The sequence below is a fragment of the Pleurodeles waltl genome, chromosome 1_2 (genome assembly GCF_031143425.1).
Source record: "Pleurodeles waltl isolate 20211129_DDA chromosome 1_2, aPleWal1.hap1.20221129, whole genome shotgun sequence".
Classification (NCBI taxonomy): Eukaryota; Metazoa; Chordata; class Amphibia; order Caudata; family Salamandridae; genus Pleurodeles; species Pleurodeles waltl.
In genome coordinates this window covers 770717712-770732052 of record NC_090437.1, presented here as the reverse complement: position 1 = coordinate 770732052, position 14341 = coordinate 770717712, and positions in this window count along the sequence as shown.

Genomic DNA, 14341 nt, shown 5'->3' with positions numbered 1-14341 from the left:
CCTTGGCAGAGGTTCCTTTTGGTTCCAGAAGTGATCTAAAGTCTGGAGTTTTGGGTCCAAGACATATACCTCTTTCTGCCTTTGAAGTAGGCCTACTTCAAAGGAAAGCCTCTGTTGTTCACAGGATCCTGCCTGGGGGTTGGAGACTGCATTGTTTGAGGGCAGGCACAGCCCATTCAGGTATAAGTGACCACTCCTCTCTCCACTCTAGCCCAGATGGTTCATCAGGATATGCAGGCTACACCCCAGCTCCCTTTTTGCCACTGTCTAGAGGAGATTCACAAACAGCCCAACTGTCAGTCCGACCCACACAGGGAATACACAAACAGGCAGAGTCACAGAAGGGTTTAAGCAAGAAAATGACTACTTTTTAAAAGTGAAATTTTCAAACTAACTGTCCATAAAACAACTTCACTAAAAGATGTATTTTGAAATTGTGAGTTCCCAAACTCAATTTTTCTACCTGCTCTCAAAGGGGAACTACACTATAAGGATATTTAAAGGCAGCCACCATATTAACCTATGAGATAGATAGGTTTTGCAAAAGTGAAAATCAAATTTGCCTGTATTTCACTATTAGGATATGTAAAACCACAAAAGTACATGTCCCACTTTCAAAATACACTGCATCCTGCCCTTGGAGCTACCTAGGACCTACCTAGGGGTGCCATACATGTATACAAAAGGGAGGTTTGGGCCTGGTAAGTGGGTACACTTGCCAGGTTGAGTTGACTGTGCAAAGCTGCACACACAGACACTGCAGTTGCAAGTCTGAGACATTTTTACTGGGCTTTTCATGTGGCTGGCACAATCAGTGTTGCAAGCCCAATAGTAGTATTTGATTTACAGGCCCTGGGTACCTCTAGTGCACTTTAATAGGGACTTACTAGTAAAACAAGTATGCCAATCAGGGAAAAGACAATCACACATACAATTTCACATAGGGAACACTTGCACTTTAGCACTGGTTAGCACTGTAAAATGCCTAGAACAAAAACAGCAAAAAACAGAGTCCAGCACACAGTCAACAACCTGGGAAGTAGAGGCAAAAGGTTTCAGGAGACCAGGCCAAGGATGCCAGGTCTAACAAAAACTGTTTCTCAACTCCAAAGGCAATGAATCAAGGTCTCCCTCAAGACACTATCCTTGCACAGACTCTATTTAATCTTCACATTGAATTGCTACGGCCCATTTTAAAAGAAGCTGCCATCCTTTACCAACTCTACCTCAAGGATTCCTTGACCCATAACATATCACTTCTAGCCACCATCCTCAACTCGATCCAAAAATGGATACAATCACATCACCTAAAACTGAATCCCTTTAATACTAAATTCCTTCTTATCTCCTCATCTAATGCCCCACCTTCAATTTAATCATGGATGGATAATCAAAACTTTCTTAACAGGAAACCTATGATTGTTGATAGTGCTAAGTCACTAGCTGTCATCCTGTACAAAAGACTTAGGCCCTCATTACAACCCTGGTGGTCAGTAATAGAGTGGTGGCAATACCACCAACAGACTGGCAGTAAGTACCGCCAAATTATGACCATGGCAGTAAGAACTCAGATAGCCAGACACTTTACCACACCGACCGCCAGGATGGAAACAACAGCCACCACGGCGGTAGCCGCCATCAGGCAGGCGGACGTCAATGTTCTGCCCACCGTAGTATGAGTTAGCAAACTGCCACCTTTTCCAGAGTGGTACCAATGACATCAAAAGCCTGGAAGAAACACTGCACAGAAGGGAAAGGATTCACCTTTGGAGACACAGGGAAGAACAACGCCATCGTGGAGCCCGAGCTGCAAATATTTCCAATGGTTTTCTATGTCCTGTTCCACCACGAACACCAACGACAGCTAAGACGAGCACGTTGAGTAGAGCCGCCTAGCACGGGAGTGGGGGAGGAAAAAGAGAGTGACACACACACGCAAGACAGCCCCCTCACCCCCAACCCCATACACACAATCAGCTGCAATAATAAAAAATATTTACCCCGTACCCCTGAGGAATGATGCAAGGACAACAGGAATGTGCTCTCAAATGGGTGACTTCCCCACATGCTCTGAAGGGGGCAACATGGCCTGTGCTCGGTCCTGGGAGTGCAAGGCCACAATCTTTGAAGTAGGTGACTTGCCCACATGCCCTGTACTTGGTCCTGGGGAGTGCAAGGCCACAGTCTCTCAGGTGGGAGTCTTACCCACTGGATCTGGAGGGGGGATCGTGCCCGGTGCTCTTGATCCTGAGGAGGCTGGGGTTGGTGGGTGACTTACCCACTGGTTCTGGAGGGGGCATCGTGCCCTGTTCTTTTGATCCTGGGAAGGCTACGGTTGGTGGGTGGCTTACCCACTTGTTCTGGAAGGGGTATCGTGTGCTGTGCTCTTGATCCTGGGGAGGCGGGGTTGGTGGGTGGCTTACCCACTGGATTTGCAGGGGGCAGGTCGCACAGCAGCCCATAGATACATGCCGTTCGGCGGCAGTGACGGTTGCTCAGTGGTGGTAGTGGTGCTGCTGCAGCCACTGGTGGGAGGAGGCTCCAGCCCATCCCCTGCAGCCTTGGAAGGCTGCCCACTGGTGGTGGTGGTGCTGCTGCTGGTGAGGGGACGGGCTACAGCACATTCCCTGCAGCCTCCGACGGCTGCCCACTGGTGGTGGTGCTTCTGCTGCTGCTGGTGGTGATGAGGGGAAGCTCCAGTCCATCCCCGGCAGCCTCAGATGGCTGCCCACTCGTGGTGGTGGTGCTGCTGCTGCTGGTGGTGGGGGGAAGCTCTAGGCCATCCCCTGCAGCCTCAGACAGCTGCCCACTGGTGGTGGTGCTGCTGCTGCCACTGCTGGTGTGGTGGGGAGAAGCTCTAGCCCATTCCCTGCAGATTCGGATGGCTGTCCTCGGGTGGTGGTGGTGGTGGTGGTGCTGCTGCTGGTGTTGGTGGGGGGAAGCTCCAGTCCATCCTCTGCAGCCTCGGACAGCTGCACAACCATGGTTGGTGGGGGCTCCATCTGAGTCCCTGCACCAGACCCCTTTATCCTTCCTGCTGGTTCCTTGCCCTTCCTGGCAGCAGCTGGGGCAGGCTTCTTGGCCCTCCTGGCATCAGCTGGGGCAGGCTCCTTGCCCATCCTGGCAGCAGCTGGAGCAGGCTCCTTGGTCTTCCAGCCTGCAGCTGGGGCAGGAACCCTTCCCTTGAGGCTTCCTGGTGCCCTTGATCCTTTCCCGCCACAAGTGAGTGTGGAGACTACTGGGACCGTGGACTGGGTGGCTGAGGTGTTTGCCTTGGTTTTTTCCACCCTGGCCAGACATGAAGGACGAGAGGGGGGAGGGGTAGGGAAGAGGTCAATGATGGAGAGGAAAAACTTCTTAGGGACACTTTGGGAGTGGAGGAAGAGGGAGTGGTTGCAGGAGGTGTTTGTCTACTGTGTTTGGGTGGAGGTGCATGGGCTGGATGCTGTTGTGAGGTGGATGGCTGTTGGGTGTACCTTGGGAAGGGAGGTGACAGACACAGTGGGAGAGGACACAGGGGACATGTGCATGGCTGTTGTGGAGGTGTCTGCCAGTGAGGTGTGTGTTCTGCTAGGTGTGGTGATGATGCTGGTAGTGGATAAGCATATAGTGCATACAGGTGTGAGAGTAGACGAAAGTGAGAGGGAGGTAGAGGAGGAGGAGGAGGGGGAGACAGTGGAAAATGTGGATGTTGGTATGTCTGCATCTAGATGGTGTTTTGTGTTTGTGTGAGTGCCTGTGGGATGATTTGTGGTGCTTGTGTTTGCCTGTGCTCCTCTTGTGTGTTGTCTTGTGTGCATGCTCGTCTGCCTGTGTGCTTGGGATAGGTTGGGGTTGAGGAAATGGGATTGGGAAGAGAAAGTTGGAGGGGAAAGGTGGAAACAGGGGCAATGGCTGCCATCAGAGAGGAAGCCAGAGCCTGGATCGATCTCTGTTGTGCCACCAAGCCAGTGTGAATGCCCTCCAGAAATGCTTTAGTTTGTTGCATTTGGTCTCCCAGCCCCTGGATAGCATTCACAATGGTTGATTGCCCTACAGAGATCAATTGCCTCGTCACTCAGGGCAGCATGGCTAACTGGGGCAGGGCATGGGGTGCCTGGGGCGAAGGAGATGCCCACCATCCAGGGGGAGCGGGCACCGGTAACTCGCTGAGGGGCTGTTAGGAGGGTGGTGCTGGTACAGGGGGTGGCGGCAGTACCTGTAGCTGGGATGGTCACAAAAGTGTCCACCACCACCAGAGAGCTTCCATCGGAGGAGGTATCAGAATCTGAACTGTCCCACCCAGTCTCCAACATGGTGCTCCCCTTGCCCTCCGTTCCACTGGTGCTCTCACTGTTGGTGGACTCTGCCTCTTGGGTCCTGTGGGGTGCAGCTCCCTCCGTCACCGGTGCCTCCTCTCCTTCATCAGATGATGCTAATGCACATAAGGACAGGGTGACAAAAGAAAAAGGGGGGGAGAGACAAAGGAGACACCTGGTCAATGGCTGCACCAACACCACCGTTGGGGTACACACCACTCCCACACACAGGGAACAGCCCTACGCACTATGTATTGCACTACCAGTTATATTGCTAGCCACCAAGGCATAGTGAGGGGCACACACCACCAAATGCAACACACCTGGGACCCACGCAGCCCTGACCAGTAGTGGATGCCTACGAGCTAGGTAGCATGTCGATCACTTCAGAACCCTGGACACCATGGGACCTCCTCTGCAAAGTCAGGGTACTCCGTAATGTCAGGGCTGGACTAAGGGAACCCACTGACACACATCCCCTACCGAGATAACCCTCTACCATGCCTAAGTTATAATGATGGGAACTGTACTCACCTCCTTGTGGCTGCTGTGATGTCCTCAAGTGCCCATCCAGCCCTGGATAGGCCACCTCCAGGATGCGGGCCATGAGGGGGGTCAGAGTTCGAGGGGCACCCCTTCCTCATTGTGAGGTCATGCCCAGCTGGGCTTCTGCCGACTTCTGTGCCCAGCGTCTCGGGTCCTACCACCATTTCCGACAGTGGGTGTTCCGCCTGTCATAGACCCCCAGGGTTCTCAGATCCTTGGCGATGGCACGCCATATACCCTTCTTTTGATGGGTGCTGACCTGCAGAGGCAATATACACAGGAAAATGGAATTAGTCAAACAGTCCTGCCTGTTACACTTATGGCCCACCATACCCCTTCACATCACTGTTTACACACACAAGGCCCAGCACACAAGCTGTATGCCGCTCAGGGGACATCCATCTACCCTCCATTCACGAGGCCTTCACACACAGCACTCTATACATTCATGCCACATGCATCATGCCTACAGTGTACTCAGCTGTTTGTCTGTAGGCCGATACAGCAGTCCATACTGGGGTAGGACCCCTTCCACCAGTCGCTCCAACTCTGCCGAGATGAAGGTAGGGGCCCTTTGCCCCAGTCACACAGGTCATGGTAGCTTCCAGACACAGGTCACAGCAGCACATGCAGTGTAGGTCCTCTCCTGGTGAAGGGCAGGTAGCAAGTGAGTGATCAGATAGAAAGAGGCGTCTGTGGCGGTGCATACCATCACCGCCAGCGTATATCACCATTGGCCACTGTACCCCACCCAGATGTTAATCAATGAGGAGTTGCACAGCGGTTCCCGACCACCTACCGCAACAGAGCAGAATGTCAGTGGAATTACCTCACTTCAACCTGTCCCTCCACACAGGACAGGTGGATGCCATTTCGGGGGGGCAGGCCCTGGATAATAACTGCATCACAGTTAAAGATAGGACATACTGGACAAATCCCACTTAACCATTATAATTTAACATCATGCATTTTACTGTTGTGGTTCCAATGATCATTTTGTGGCCGGCTCCTCACTCATTTGTCCCTTAGACTGCAACCGCTTCGGACGAATAGGAGATGGAGACACTCCCCTGTGTACATACCCCTGGTGGACTTGGCAACAATGGAGGACAGGAATATTATCCTCACCTATAGACTTGACAGGGCCGAAATCACAGAGCTGTGTGCCCAACTGGAGCCCGACGTGATATCTGCTATCCATCACCCCACTGGGATCCCCTCTCTTGTGCAAGTCTTATCTGTGATCCATTTCTTGGCAACTGGTTCTTTCCAAGTGACAGTGGGCTTGGCAGCAGGAATGTCACAGGCAATGTTCTCAAACGTGCTGACAAGAGTGTTATCTTCCCTGATTAAACACATGTGCAGCTACATTTTTTTCCCCCAGGTGGAGGATTTAGCCACAGTGAAGGCTGACGTCTATGAAATGGGACATATCCCCAACATAATTGGGGCGATTGATGAAACTCATATTGCATTTGTCCCCCCACCCGGAAAAATTAACTGGTGTTCAGAAATTGTAAGAGTTTCCACTCCATGAATGTACAGGTGGTGTGCTTGGTGGACCAGTACATCTCCCATGTCAATGCTAAGTATCCAGGGTCGGTGAATGAGGCCATTGTCCAGAGGATTAGCAGCATCCCACATGTGATGACCCAACTACAGAGGCACCGGGTGCGGCTAATAGGTGAGCCCTGGTCCCCTCCCAGTATATGTTGGTGTATGCATATGGTGTGGGCCATATAGGAGAGTGTGTGCCTAAATGTTGTCCTTTGATATTTGCAGGTGACTCTGGTTACCACAACCTATCATGGCGACGGAGCCCTGTGAGGAATGCCAGGACAAGGGCAGAAGAACGTTACAATAAGGCACATGGGCGAACAAGGAGAATAATCAAACAGACCTTTGGCCTCCTGAAAGCCAGGTTCAGGTGCCTCCATCTAACTGGTGGATCCCTGTGCTACTCACCCAAGAAGGTCTGCCAGATAATTGTAGCATGCTGCATGTTGTACAACCTTGCCTTGAGATGCCATGTGCCTTTTCTGCAGGATGAGGAGGCTGGAGATGGTCGTGTGGCAGCAGTGGACCCTGTGGACAGTGAGGATCAGGAGGCAGAGGCAGAGGATGAGGATGAGGACAACAGAACAGCTGTGATACAACAGTACTTCCAATGACACACAGGTAAGACAGTGTTATTTCACATTTCATTGTCATTATTTAGATTATCTTTGGCATTGGCATGCTGTTATTTCCCACTTCCATGCCCACTCACTGTACCCTTTGGCAATTCATTTTGCATGTGTTGGTGCCCCACTATCACTTCTGGTGTGATCACTGTAGCCAACTACAGGACTTTCCTATGTGGGCATTACTGCACATTTGAATTCCAATGTTTGAACCTGGTTAAACGAATACATACTTAAAAAATGTGACATACTCCATACTTGAATTTTTCAAAGGGTGTTTATTGAAGTGCTAAGAAGAAGAGGGGCAAGTGCATTGGGATGGGGTTATGATTAAGGAAAGTACAGGGTATTGTTCCAGTCTATTTGGTGCACTAGTGCATAGTCCAAGGGGACATAAGAAGGGGAGCAATGGCAGTTCAAGGTGGACAGGGTGACAGAGTGGGAGACAAAGGTGACAATCAGGAGAGTCTCATTTCCTGGTGGGGGTCTTGGCAACAGTCTCTGGCTTCTGCCTGGATCGCAGGGAATGTTTGCGGGGAGGTTCACCTTCTGCAGGGGGAGGGGTGCTGGTGGCCTTTTGGTCCTGTGGTGGGGCTTCCTGTCCACTAGCGGCAGCAGAGGTGGAAGGCAGTTCAGAGGTCTGGCTAGTAGCAGGGGCCGCTTTTGTGAGACTGCCTCCCTCATATTGTTGGCCATGTCCACCTGCACCCCTGCTATGGAGACCAGGGTGGTGTTGATGGCCTGCAAGTCCTCCCTGATCCCCTGATACTGTCCCTCCTGCAGCCACTTGTTCTCCTGCATGTTGTCCATGATCTGGCCCAGCGTATCCTGGGAATATTGGTAGGCTCCAGGATCTCTGCAAGTGCCTCCTTGACAGTCGGTTCCCGGGGCCTGTCCTCCCCCTGACATATAGCAGTCTTCCCAGTTTCCCTGTTGTCCTGTGCCTCTGTCCCCTGAACCATGTGCCCACTGACCCCAGGTCCCTCATTGTAATGGGGGCGAGGTGTACCCTAGGGCCGCTGTAGTGGTGGACACACTCCTGATTGACATGTTCTTGGGACAGAGGTATGGGTATACTGGGTGGGTGCTGTGTTGGTGTTTCCAGGTGGGGGAGGCTCTGTGGTGGTGTGTGACTGTGCTTGGGTAACTGACTGTCCAGAGGTCCCTGATGGGCCAGGTTGGTCATCCAAATCCAGGCGACCAGAGTTGCTGTTATCACTGTGTGCCTCTTTGGTTGGGGGACTGGATAGTGCTGGCACCTCCTATCCGCTGGCATTGCCTGGGATACCTGTGGGGATGTAAATGCTGTGTTATTGTTTCTGTGTGACATATTGTGCCTCTGTGGGTTGCCCTCTTTGTTTGTATTTGCCCTGGCATCTTTCACTTGTGTACGTTGGTGTATGGTGTAATGATTAGTTCCCTATAGTGTGCATTCTTTAGTGATAAGTGTTGACGCAGGTCTGTGATTGGTGTCCATGCATTGGTATGGCATGCAGGGCTTGGCACTGGGATGAGTGAGATGTGACTGCCAATACCAAATCTGCACCATGGCCAGGAATGCATGCTTCCAACTGCGCCTTCTCTGGGGGATCTGAAGGCACATTAAACAAGACCTGAAAACTATTGTCCAATCCTTGGTTCTCTCCAGACTGGATTACTGTAATTCTCTCCTTGCAGGCCTACCTAAGACTCACCTATGTCCTTTAATTTGTATGCGCCACTCGGTTGCATGCTTCTTCTACAATGGCAGAAAAAGTGACAATATCCCACCTATGCTGCTAACTCTTTGCTTGCTTCCAATAGAAGCCAGGATTATTTTCAAGCCTGCTTCTATCACCCACGAAGGCATTCACACTTCCACCCCTTCCTACCTTAGCCAACAAACTCAAAATATTAGGTGGCTCTAGACCTTCATCAAAAGCTGAAAATCGGCTGCTTGAACCTCCGAACCATCATAATGGTAAGATTCTTGGTGAAATCTTTTTTAGGCAACACAAGGAGAATTTGGAATTCACTACTTCCAAATCTTTGCACTACCACCTCTATGTGGATCATCAAAAAGGACCTTAAAATTCTTATCTTCCAAAGACATTTTTCTCAATAGCACTCCTTGTCAATGCTCCCTTGTCTGTTACATGACACCCATGAGAGCATTAATCAACTTTAGCTCCAACTTTGTAAATATGTTATTTGTAAATTGAGCTATTTATTTATTTTATCTAAATCGGCTTGACTTTGTAATTTGTAAATACATAACTTTCACAATGAGCAATTTGTGCTGCAGAAAAAGCACAATTCCTTAGTTCAGGTTTACAAACCCACAACCGGGGGCAATTTGTGGTGCCTCGCCCAACTTTATAAGGAAATGTAACCCAATGCAGCCTCTTGAGCTGCATTACAATACATTTTTGAGCTGATAGATGTTCAGTGAGTGGAGCATGGGTGTTACAGGCCATCCACTCATGGATCTGATGTTGTTCCAGATTTACAAAGGTTTTAAACCTGGGATTGTCTCAAATCAGTACTCCTCCTAGAGGATGGTGAAATAAGGAGAAACATTTTTTCCTCTTTATTTCCCCTTTCTGTATAATATGCATTATGCGTCACACATAGAAAAAGAAAAATGCCTCTTTTGATTTTTTTGTGGCAGAAGATTTTTTTTCCTGCATAAAATACTGCCAGTAACCCAGTCATTCTTTCTACATGGCCCAAGGACACCTGCATTGTTGTTAGGCAGCACACAGTGTTACAGCTCTAGGAGGGAGCAGTAATGCACCAAATTTTAGTAGGAATGGAGCATTTCTGATCTGTCTCCATTTCATACTATGCAGAACAGCAACTTTGTTGCCCTGTGTTGCGTAAAACATTAGTAAATTTGGCCCTATGGTTCTATCAATAAAGATGTCAAGTATGCACTTTGAGACTCAAAATCTTCAATAACCAGGAGTTAAGGATGTGGAATCTGAGATCAAGCATGTACATTTCACTATAATGTGCAACAACCCTTGTGAACTGAAACCAGAATTGTAGGCAAAACAGTGTAGGAGATTTGTAATGTGTATGTAGAATTCTCATTCCCTCCAATATTGATTCACAAACTAATAAAATGTACACATTGCTAAGGGAATTTCCCCCTGAACTGGGTCAAAATGGCTTTATTTGACTTTTTAAAAATCAACTACATTAAAGTTGCGTTGAAATTATCAAGTTAGTAATGTTGTGTCCTTCATTATTACCTATAACAATTTCAAAACGTCAAATTTTAAAAGTTGTCAAAAGTCAGTTTTATCATGTGCATTCTTCAAGATATCTAAATGTACCCTAATATCCCCTTAGTGCCCCTTAAAACCTTCCATACTGAGCCCTTAAAACCCCAAACCTGCCAATACTGCTACCCTTCCCTGAACCCTAACAGCCTCTAATCATCCCTTATTTCTACTAATCCATAAACCCTCTGTGACAGGGTCCAGGCTGGAGATGTTCATAGGACACTATGGGGGTCATTCTGACCTCGGCGGTAAAAGGCCCATACCGCCGGTCAGAAGTCCGCCATTCTACCGCCGCGGCCGCGGTAAACCGCCACGTTCTTTCTGACCACCAACTGTGAAACCGCCAACAATCCGACATCCAAGGAAGTCCGCCTCATCAGCGGGCCGCGGAAAACTGGAGATGACCAAACCTCCACCGTCACGCCAACACAAACACGCCCATGCCATTCTGACCCACGAATCCACGCGGCGGTCTTTCAACCGCGGTATTCCGAGAGAGACAGAGATAGAGAGAGCGAGCACAGCAATAGAAAACCCCAACACACACAGGAACCCAACTTCATCACCCACACCACATCTACGCACACATCACCACATATCACCACGCACGTCACCACAAACAACACCCCACACCTCATCCACACCACACCATGGCACCCCAAAGACACCCCAGGTTCTCGGACCAAGAACTCAGGGTCATGGTGGAGGAAATTATAAGGGTTGAGCCCCAGCTCTTCGGCACACAGGTGCAGCACACCACTATAGCAAGGAAGGCTGAGCTATGGCAAAGGATCGTAGACAGGGTCAACGCTGTGGGTCAACGCTGTGGGACAGCATCCCAGAAATCGGGAAGATATCAGAAAGCGATGGAACGACCTACGGGGGAAGGTGCGCTCGATGGTGTCGCGACACAACATCGCTGTGCAGAAGACTGGCGGCGGTCCCCCACCCACTCCACCCCAATTCACAGCATGGGAGCAAGAGGTGGTAAACATCCTGCATCCTGATGGCCTCGCTGGAGTACACGGAGGAATGGACTCTGGTAAGTCGAATCTCAACTACTTCACCCCCCCCCAACCACCAGCATGCCAACCCCCCCCACCCTCACCCCCAATCTCAACCCCCCAGCACACAACCTCCCTGCCAATGTCTCACCAGCACAACCCACCCTAAACCACACCAACCCCTGAATGCCAACACAAACCATAGACAGCCACCACCAAAGCATGACCATTGCACATACCCATACACCCCCCCCCCCCCCACCACCCTCACAACACCTCCCACAAGGGAATGCCAGCACTGGGGGCCAAGGGCACTCAAAATGCACGCCATGGCACACACCGAAACAATAACCATACTCCTTTACCCCTGCAGGGCCCGAACGCCAACACACCGCCACGGAGGGTCCAGATTTGTCCATCCCACCCCCAGAACAGGCCCACAGCGAGGACAGCAGCTCTGTCGACCTAGAACCTGATGACCAGCCCGGACCATCGGGGACCTCTGGACAGTCGGTTCCCCACACACAGACACAGGCTACAGCAGACCCAACCCCCTCTGGGAACACAAGCACAGCTCCCACCCAGCGGGCCCATGCCTCTGTCTCGCGAACGCGTCAATCAGCGGTGTGTCCGCCACTACAGGGCACCCAGGCTGACCCAACACCCCAACAACGACAGGGACCTGGGGGCAGTGGTAGTGGGCACACCGTCCAGGGGACAGAGGCCCGGGGAAACAGGGCAACTGGGAGGGCTGCTGTGCGACAGGGGGGGGGAGGACAGGCCCAGGGAACCGACTCTCCAAGAGGCCCTCACCACCATCATGGGAGGATACCATCATTCCCAGGAGACGATGGCGACGGTACTGGCCAGGTTCACCGAGATCCAGGCACAGCAGGAGGAACGGTACATGGGGTTCAGCAATGAACTCGGGAACATCGCTACCGCTATGGGGACCATAGTCCAGGCCCTCAACCGTATAGAAACCACATTGCGGGACCATGTGGCACCACAAAGGGCCCCTGTCACTAGCCAGGAACAGCCTACCACCTCCGCCGGCGCTAGTGGTCAGGAGGCTCCCACAGAACGACGGGCCACCAGAACCCCACCTCCTGCTGAAGAACAACCACTCCGCAAGAGGAACCTGAGATCTCAAAGGAAGACAGAGTAGGATGCCAAGACCCCCGCCAGCCTAATATCCCCCCTGATGTCATTCCACTGTCCCACAGTGTCACCCTGTCCAACCTTGAACTGCCCCTGCTCCATCCTTCCACAGGCATATGGACAATGCACCTGTGCGACCGAGAACTGGACTCTGCCATGGACATAACTCCACCCTCACCCATCACCGTTTTGATATCATGTACCAATATCTAGCACTAAAAATAAATCACTCATTGCACTGAAATCATTCTGGAGTCAGCCTGTATTATTTACAAATGTATAACACATTACTGTTCAATAATGTTCTGTTATTTATGTGATAATAACATACCGATGTCAATAAGCATTAGTCCATGGGCTAACCAAGCAGAAGTCACGCAGTGGGTCATACAGCACTGAAAAGGGAAGGGAAAATCAAACATCAGTTTAAAAGAACTGGGGGAAATACACAAAGTAAAGATGCAGGGGGCTTTCAGTAAATGTTAAATGGCGTGGGTGATTCCTACCTGTGTGCTACTGAAAATACTGTTGGATAACTCTGTCCCTGTTGTCTGGGTCGTCCTCTTCGTCTTCCTCCTCTTCACTCTCCGCAGGCTCCACAGCTGCTTCAACACCACCATCTGGACCATCCTCCTGCAGGAAAGGCACCTGACATCGCAATGCCAGATTGTGAAGCATACAGCAGGCCACGATGATCTGGCACACCTTCTTTGGTGAGTACATCAGGGATCCCCCTGTCATATGCAGGCACCTAAACCTGGCCTTCAGGAGGCCAAAGGTTCTTTCAATGATCCTCCTAGTTCGCCCATGGGCCTCATTGTACCGTTCCTCTGCCCTGGTCCGGGGATTCCTCACTGGGGTCAATAGCCAAGGCAGGTTGGGGTAACCAGAGTCACCAATTAGCCACACACGTTGTCTCTGTAGCTGTTCCATCACATAAGGGATGCTGCTATTTCGCATCACATACGCGTCATGCACTGACCCAGGGAACTTGGCATTCACATGGGAGATGTACTGGTCAGTCAAACAGACCACCTGGACATTCATAGAATGGTAACTTTTCCTGTTTCTGTACACCTGCTCATCGTCTTTTGGGGGTACTAAAGCCACATGGGTCCCATCAATGGCACCAATTATGTTGGGGATATGTCCAAGGGCATAAAAATCACCCTTCACAGTGGCCAAATCAACCTCCTCAGGGAATACAATGTAGCGCCGCATGTGTTTCGTCAGGGCAGACAACACCCTAGACAAGATTTTTGAAAACATAGGCTGAGACATTCCAGATGACATGGCCACTGTTGTCTGGAATGAGCCACTTGCCAAAAAATGGAGGACTGACAGAACCTGCACTAGAGGGGGAATTCCTGTGGGTTGGCGGATGGGGGACATCAGGGCTGGCTCCAGCTGGGCACACAGTTCATGTATAGTGGCTCAGTCAAGTCGGTATCGTAGTATTATATGGTGTTCTTCCATTGTCGACAGGTCCACCAGCGGTCGGTACACGCGAGGATTCATCCTTCTCCTCGCAAGTCCCAGCGGACGGTGCCTAGGAAGGACAACATGGAGCACAGAGTCAAGTAAATCACAGGTACGTTCACCACTGCATGCATAGCACTCGATTATCAATGTATTGAAAGGCGTGTATGTGTTGCAATGCAAGGCCTAGGCCTGTGTGACGCAGTACAAATTAAGCCATATGGGCCCTTGAAATGGCGGCTGCCTGACCTGTGAAGTGGGACAATGGGATGTGAGGTCAATGCGCTGGCGAGGCACACCGTGGCGGTAGGCGGTCGAAGACCGCTATACGAAGCCGCATTGGCTAACATTGAAGCCTATGGGTTTCAGGAGCCAATAACGAGGTGCGCCGGCGGTCGCGG